Raw genomic sequence first — 6,721 nt, 5'->3', positions numbered from 1 at the left:
GGGAAGATATAATATAAAAAACATATATTGAGCAATCTCAAGTCGCCAGCATAGGCAAAGGAAATGGTGGGGCAATTAGGATCCATGGACACTTTCAATTAAGAAAATGAATCATGGAGTTCCGATACAGAGCGTCTTCAGTAATTTGTAGTAACAAATAAAATTACAAACGTGTTGCTAGTACAAGCTTTTCTTGGTAAAACTATTGATTTACTCCAGAATTTGGTTCATCCAGTAAAGGCAGCAACCAAAACTTACAATGACTTGACAAAAGTCCTTGAAGAGCAATACCCTGCAAAGCCATTGATCATCATGGAATAGAACATAGAACATAGAACGCTACAGCACAAACAGACCCTTCGGCCCACAAGTTGCACTGATCATATCCCTACCTACTAGGCCTATCTATATCCCTCAATCCCATTAAATCTTCAGGTTCCACTGAAGGAATCAAGTGGAAGGCAAAAGTTTGTGGCAACTTTAAAAGGCTGGGCCAATCTTGCAAGTTTGGCAGATCATTAGAAGATTCTCTTCATAATTGTCTCATTTGTGGTCTCCAAAATGAAGCTAGTGAATGGTGAAGCAAGGGTAGTCAATGCAAGAATTGTGGCAAAATAAGTCACATTGCAAACATTTGTTGGGATAGACCAGCTCCTGCTGTGAAGAATATTCAGAAGAAGAATCTGGGTACCATTAAGAAGAAAGCATTTTGTAGAATGCTTAATGGTACCCAGAAAGCTGGGTACCATTAAGCATTCTACAGGATTAATTTACAATTTGGTGGCACAGTAGATAGCACGGCTGCCTCACAATGCCAGGGACCTGGGTTTGATTCATGCCTCAAGTCACTGTCTGTGTGGAGTTTGCACATTCTCCCTGTGGGTTTCCTCTGGGTGCTCCAGTTTCCTCCCAAACTCCAGGGGAGTGTAGATTAGGGTGATTGGCCATCCTAAATTGTCCTTTACTTTTAGGGTTACAATCAGTGTAAACATGTGGGGTAACGGGGATATGGCCTGGGTGGGATTGTTGTCAGCGCAGATTCGATGGGCTAAATGGCCACCTTCTGCATTGAAGGGGTTCTATGAAAAGAATGACAATTGTGAAGAAGAGAATGTCCACAAATATGATGAGGAGGTCCAACTAACAGCTTTTCCGTACTTGAATCACATAAATTCTGGGTGATTCCAAAGTTAAATGCACAACACATTAGGATGGAGGATGATAGCAGTGCTGCTGTATCTTTAATTCTTAAGACTATATACCATAGAGTCATAAAGGTTTACAACATGGAAACAGGCCCTTCTGCCCAACTTGTCCTTGCTCTCCAGTTTTTACCACAAAGCTGGTCCTAATTACTAGTACCTCTGGCAGCGCATTCCAGGCACTCACCAACCTCTGTGTGAAAAAATTGCCCCTTTGGATCCTTTTGTATCTCTCCCTTTTTCTTTAAACCTACTCCCTCTGGTTTTAAATTCCCCTATCTCTGAGCAAAGATGTTGACTCTCCACCTTATCTACGCCCCTCATTATTTTATAGATATCTGTAAGATCACCCCTAAGCCTCCTACACTCCAGGGAGAAAAGTCCCAGTCTATCCAACCTCTCATTGTAACTCAAGCCATCAAGTCCCGACAGCATCCTAGTAAATCTTTTCTGCACTCTTTCTAGTTTAATAAGATCATTTTTATAATAGGGTGACCAGAACTGTACACAGTATTCCAAGTGTGGCCTTACAACTTCAACAAGATGTCCCAATTCCCGTATTCAATGTTCTGACCAATGAAACCAAGCACGTTGAATGCCTACTTCACCACTCTGTCCACCTGTGACTCCACTTTCAAGGAGCTCTGAACCAGTATCCCTAGATCTCTTTGTTCTATAACTTTTCCCAATGTCCTACCATTAACTGAGTAAGTCCTGCCCTGGTTCAATCTACCAAAATGCATCATCTCTCATTTATCTAAATTAAACTCCATCTGCTATTCAGCAGCCCACTGGCCCAATTGATTAAGATCCCATTGCAATCCTAGATGACCTTCTTCACTGTCCGCTGAGCCACCAAACTTGGTGTCATCTGCAAACTTACTAACCATGCCTCCTATACTCTCATCCAAATCATTAATATAAATGACAAGTAACAGTGGACTCAGCATTGATCCCAGAGAAACACCACTAGTCTCCAAAAAAAACTGTTCTTAAACTTGTCTCCTAGAAGCCAATCATCGATCTGCATTGATGACTAAAATAATTGAGGGAATTGGGATTTTCTCAATATGAAGGAATCTTGGTAGCTGGCAGGAAACCTCGCACACACATGAAGGAACACGCTGCTGTGGTCACAAACCACCTGGACATTGACTGAATGGAAGGACTTCAGTGTCCTCATGCTGAGTTAGGGCATTTCTGGCAACATGGGTTTGGTTTAGGTTAGTGGGTCATTGTTTTTTAACTGGTCGGCGCAACATCGTGGGCCGAAGGGCCTGTTCTGCGCTGTAATGTTCTATGTTCTATGTAAATACCTGAGATAAGCCTCTGAATTGGGGAAAGGTCATGAATCTGTGTTTGTGTCGAATCAGTTGGGGCATTGTGATCCCACAAGCAGAACGTTAGTTTATAGCCTTAATGTAGCTGTGTGCTGCTGGCTGGTCTTCTGATGCTCCCTGAAAATATCTTGAGGCTTAGAAGTTGGGAATGATAGTTACCTCCACAGCCATTGGCTGTGCATGGGGGTTGATGGAGTGGACTGCAAGACTATGTGACATATGCTTATAGTCACTGAATCGCTTAGCCTCAGTCCCCTTCAACACTGGCTGTCCGTCTCAGTGAGGTATGATATCTGAGGTCTGTACATACTTCCTACAGGGTAGTATTTGATTGTCCTGCCTCTTCTACTCCTCCTTCTTGGTACGCATGCAGCAGCCTATCCTTCCTGATCTCCTGTTCTCCCTCAAGCTCTGGTTGCTCATGGTGGTTGACTTCTGTCGCCTTTATATATGACGATGCCTAGCCCATCTTCCTCATTTGTTCACATAGCGTGCTATACATCCTTCTCCAGCACAAAATTCTTCCTAGCATCTAGATGCATGAGTCTGTAGGGGCAAAAATAGTTGCTCTGCAACATTGAGAGTCGTACCTTCAATATCCTGAAGTTAAAGGAAGACAGTTGGAATTTGTTTTGAGAATTTGTGGGATCGTGAATAAATTTCTCAAATAAATTCATCAGAGGTACCCTACTCTCCAAAGCAGCTTCCTGGCTATCCAAAGAAATTGGCTAAGTTCGGATCTGCAACTACCAGATCTCCTTTACACACTTCAGGATCCACATTTATCGGCAACAAAGCTTCAACTAGAGTAGAGGGAACTGATAATCGCAATGGCCAGTTGCCACGGTAAAATGCGTATGTGTTAAACAGCCCTGCGGAAATGGGAAATCCCATAAGAAGTCTCACAACACCAGGTTAAAGTCCAACAAGTTTATTTGATAATAAACCCACAAGCTTTCGGAATGCTGTTCTTTCACCAGGTGAGTGAAAAGTTCAGAACTGTTTTTAGTATAAGCTGGATTTAAGTAATGCCAGGCTCACATGAACTTGGGTCCCTCGCTGAGGCATATAGCTACTCAGTAGCCCCTTTAGCACTAGGCTGCATACTACATAGAAATTAGCAAGCAGCACAAAGTATGGGGTGCTACCCACATCAGAAGCTTTTGGAAACGGTGTTCCTTCGTCAGGTGTGTGGAAGGTTCTGATCATAGAAAGGCATATCAGAGAAACGCACACAGTTTACAGAATACTGATTAGAATGCAAGTCTGTATATGACTTTCTCTGATCAGAACCTGACAAAGGAACACCGTTTCCGAAAGCTTGTGGGATTACTATCAAATAAACTGGTTGGACTTAAACCTGGCGCCGTGAGACTCCTTACTGTGTTTACCCCAGTCTAACGCCGGCATCTCTACATCATGCATCAGAAGCAACAGGGGCAGATCAATTGTCCATGGTGATCCCCACACGGGGGCTAATGCATTTTCCCTCAAAGTATTAACTAGAAACTGAGACATCACAACATCCAGTCCTGCCAACATGGTGGAATGAAGCAAGCGGCAGGTTCATGGACCACATGATCAGGTTTAACAGCAAGATGACGCCAACCTCACCAGTCCTCCTTGCTGCCCATCCCCAAAATCCAAATTGTCTTTTGGGCATACCAGGAGTTTAGTGATGCGTCCTTTTCAAATCCACCAATCTTGCCAAGCTCCTGAGACACTTTTCCCCAGGATTCTTACCATGTGGGCTTCAGTCAGGTGGAAACTCAACAAACCACTTGGGAGATATACTGAACATCAGGCTAATCATAGCCAGTTCAGCCTTTACCATCATGACCGACTCACAGCAGCAGAATCAGAGCAAGCTCTTAAAGCAGGTTGATATTACCAGCACCAAACCAGAAGTGAAGAATAAATCTATTTTAGCAGCTGAAGTTCAGCACTGGCTAAAATCCAGAAAAGAAATTCCAGAGCAAGTTAAAATGAAAAAAAGCTTATTTGGTCACAGACATCAGTGTCAGTTCATCAGTAGACTGATGTAAGCAACCTGCCCATCCTAACTTACTCTGAGATACAGTACTGGGTATGTTCTGTTCTTACTTTGATCATTGAACCACAATATAAAAGTTTTGTTCAAAAATGAATATAATGCCATATAGAGGATGTTTTTCGCCATGTGTTTTCAGAAATAAACTCTCCTGAACTTATTGATGGGCTAACAGTGGATACAGAGGATTGGTCAACCTCTAGTTAAACTTGGCCAACAGCAGTGAAGTTATGAACTCTAATTTTCTTACTAATTTCCATTAGCAATACATGTTGACAATATTATGTTAATGTCCTTTGGGTCTTTAACTTATTTCCTGATACAGAGGGGAGTTAATACATTTAACAGTGTTCACCATTCAGCAGATACTTTGTGACTTGATAGATTTACTGTAACATTAATCTCACCTCTAGAGGGCAGGATTTGCTGAGCGTTGACTTCCATTAGGACTTTTATGAATAAAAGAATAGCAGCTCAAGTTTGCCATTGGTGCAGTTCTGATTCTCTCCAGATGGCCAAGAATACCTAAATCTTAAATCACATAATTTTCTGCACGTCAATAATTCAAAAAGTACAGAGGTAGGAAACAAAATGGTGCAACCCCCAAAATTTAGTAATAAAATTTAAAATCCTAAGGGGTCCAGACAGAGTAGTTTCTCGTGAAAAATTAGTTTAAAAAAAAAGCTAAAACAATATGAGAAAAAAATTCTCTCACCCAGTGAATATTTGGGATCTGGAGAGCACTGCCTGAGGGTGTGGTGGAGATAGGTTTGATCAAGACATTCAGAGAGGAACTAGGCTGTTATCTGAAAAGGAAGATTACACAGGGTTATGAGGGTTAGTCAGGAAAGTAGCTATTTGGAGACATGGTGGGCTGAATGGCGTCTATGTTGTAATATTTCTCCTAAGGTACTGTAAAATATTAACGATGCTACAGAATGAAAGGATTTGCATTTACTGAATGAACCAGGACAACTAATGGCGTTGGAGGATAATATAGGACAGGATGTTAGGAGATTTCCCCTGTTTTTCTTCAAATATTGCCCCGGGATATTTTATGTGCACTTGAACAAACAGATGAAGTTTAAAACCTCCTCTACAAAACAGCATCTCTGACAGGGTAGCGCTCCCTGAAGTGTCAACCTAAATTATGTGCTCAAGTCCCTGGAGTAGGGCTTGAATCCATAGCATTTTTGGCACTGGGGAGGACAATATTGGGTCTGTCTACATTAAAAATGCTGCATATTGTTAAATTCTTATAAAAGAATTAACCCCATGTTGATGAGGTTAAGTATCAAAATCATATTGCCAGCAATTGAAGCTTGATGCTGGGAACCAGAGTCAGTATTGCAACAGTTTTCCAGCCTGCATGATATGTTCTACCGTAATGTACTTGTGCGGGTAAGAATTGGGCTGGAAATCCTTTCGGTTACATCCCACTGGACTAACGCAGTATTCAATCTTCCACCAGCCTTTCAAGACACCTGAATGTTTTTTGACATAAAAATGCAATGTCATGTAGAGAACTGTGACGTGATGCATTTCGCTCGGAAGAATGAGCAGAAGCAATATAAATCAAATAGTCCTATTCTGAAAGGAATGTAGGAACAGAGTGACCTGCACATCCACAAATCATGAAGATGGCAGGATATGTTGAAAAGGTTGTTGAAAGCGTACAGCAGCTTTGCTTGTATACACAGAGGCTTACAGTACAAAAGCAGGGAAGTTATATTAAAGCTTTATAAATCACTGCTTTGGTCTCAGCTGGCGTATTGTGTTCAGTTCTGTGCACCAAGTTTAGGAAAGATGTCAAGGCCTCAGAGAGGTTGCAGAACAGCACTACCACCACACAAATGTGGGAAGGTCCAGAATGGAACCCCGGCTCAAAAGACCATAACTTTTGCTGTTCTTTTTAGAAAATATGGATGAACAGTGTCAAAGGACTGCCAACTAGCTTTTAACAACAAAAATATATTAATTAAACACAGAAAGTTTGATTGTAACAATTTATCTCCGCTACCACTTCGCAAATGTACACAGATTTTAAGGGTAACACAAATTACAAAATATATCTTACGCAATAAGATTTTGAATGCACAGTCCCTGTAAACCAACAGGCTAACTGTGGT

Source organism: Carcharhinus amblyrhynchos, chromosome 8 (assembly GCF_965287045.1).
Source record: "Carcharhinus amblyrhynchos chromosome 8, sCarAmb.v2.hapA, whole genome shotgun sequence".
NCBI classification, from domain to species: domain Eukaryota; kingdom Metazoa; phylum Chordata; class Chondrichthyes; order Carcharhiniformes; family Carcharhinidae; genus Carcharhinus; species Carcharhinus amblyrhynchos.
The sequence above is the reverse complement of the archived record's forward strand: the minus strand, read 5'-3'. Positions refer to the sequence as shown.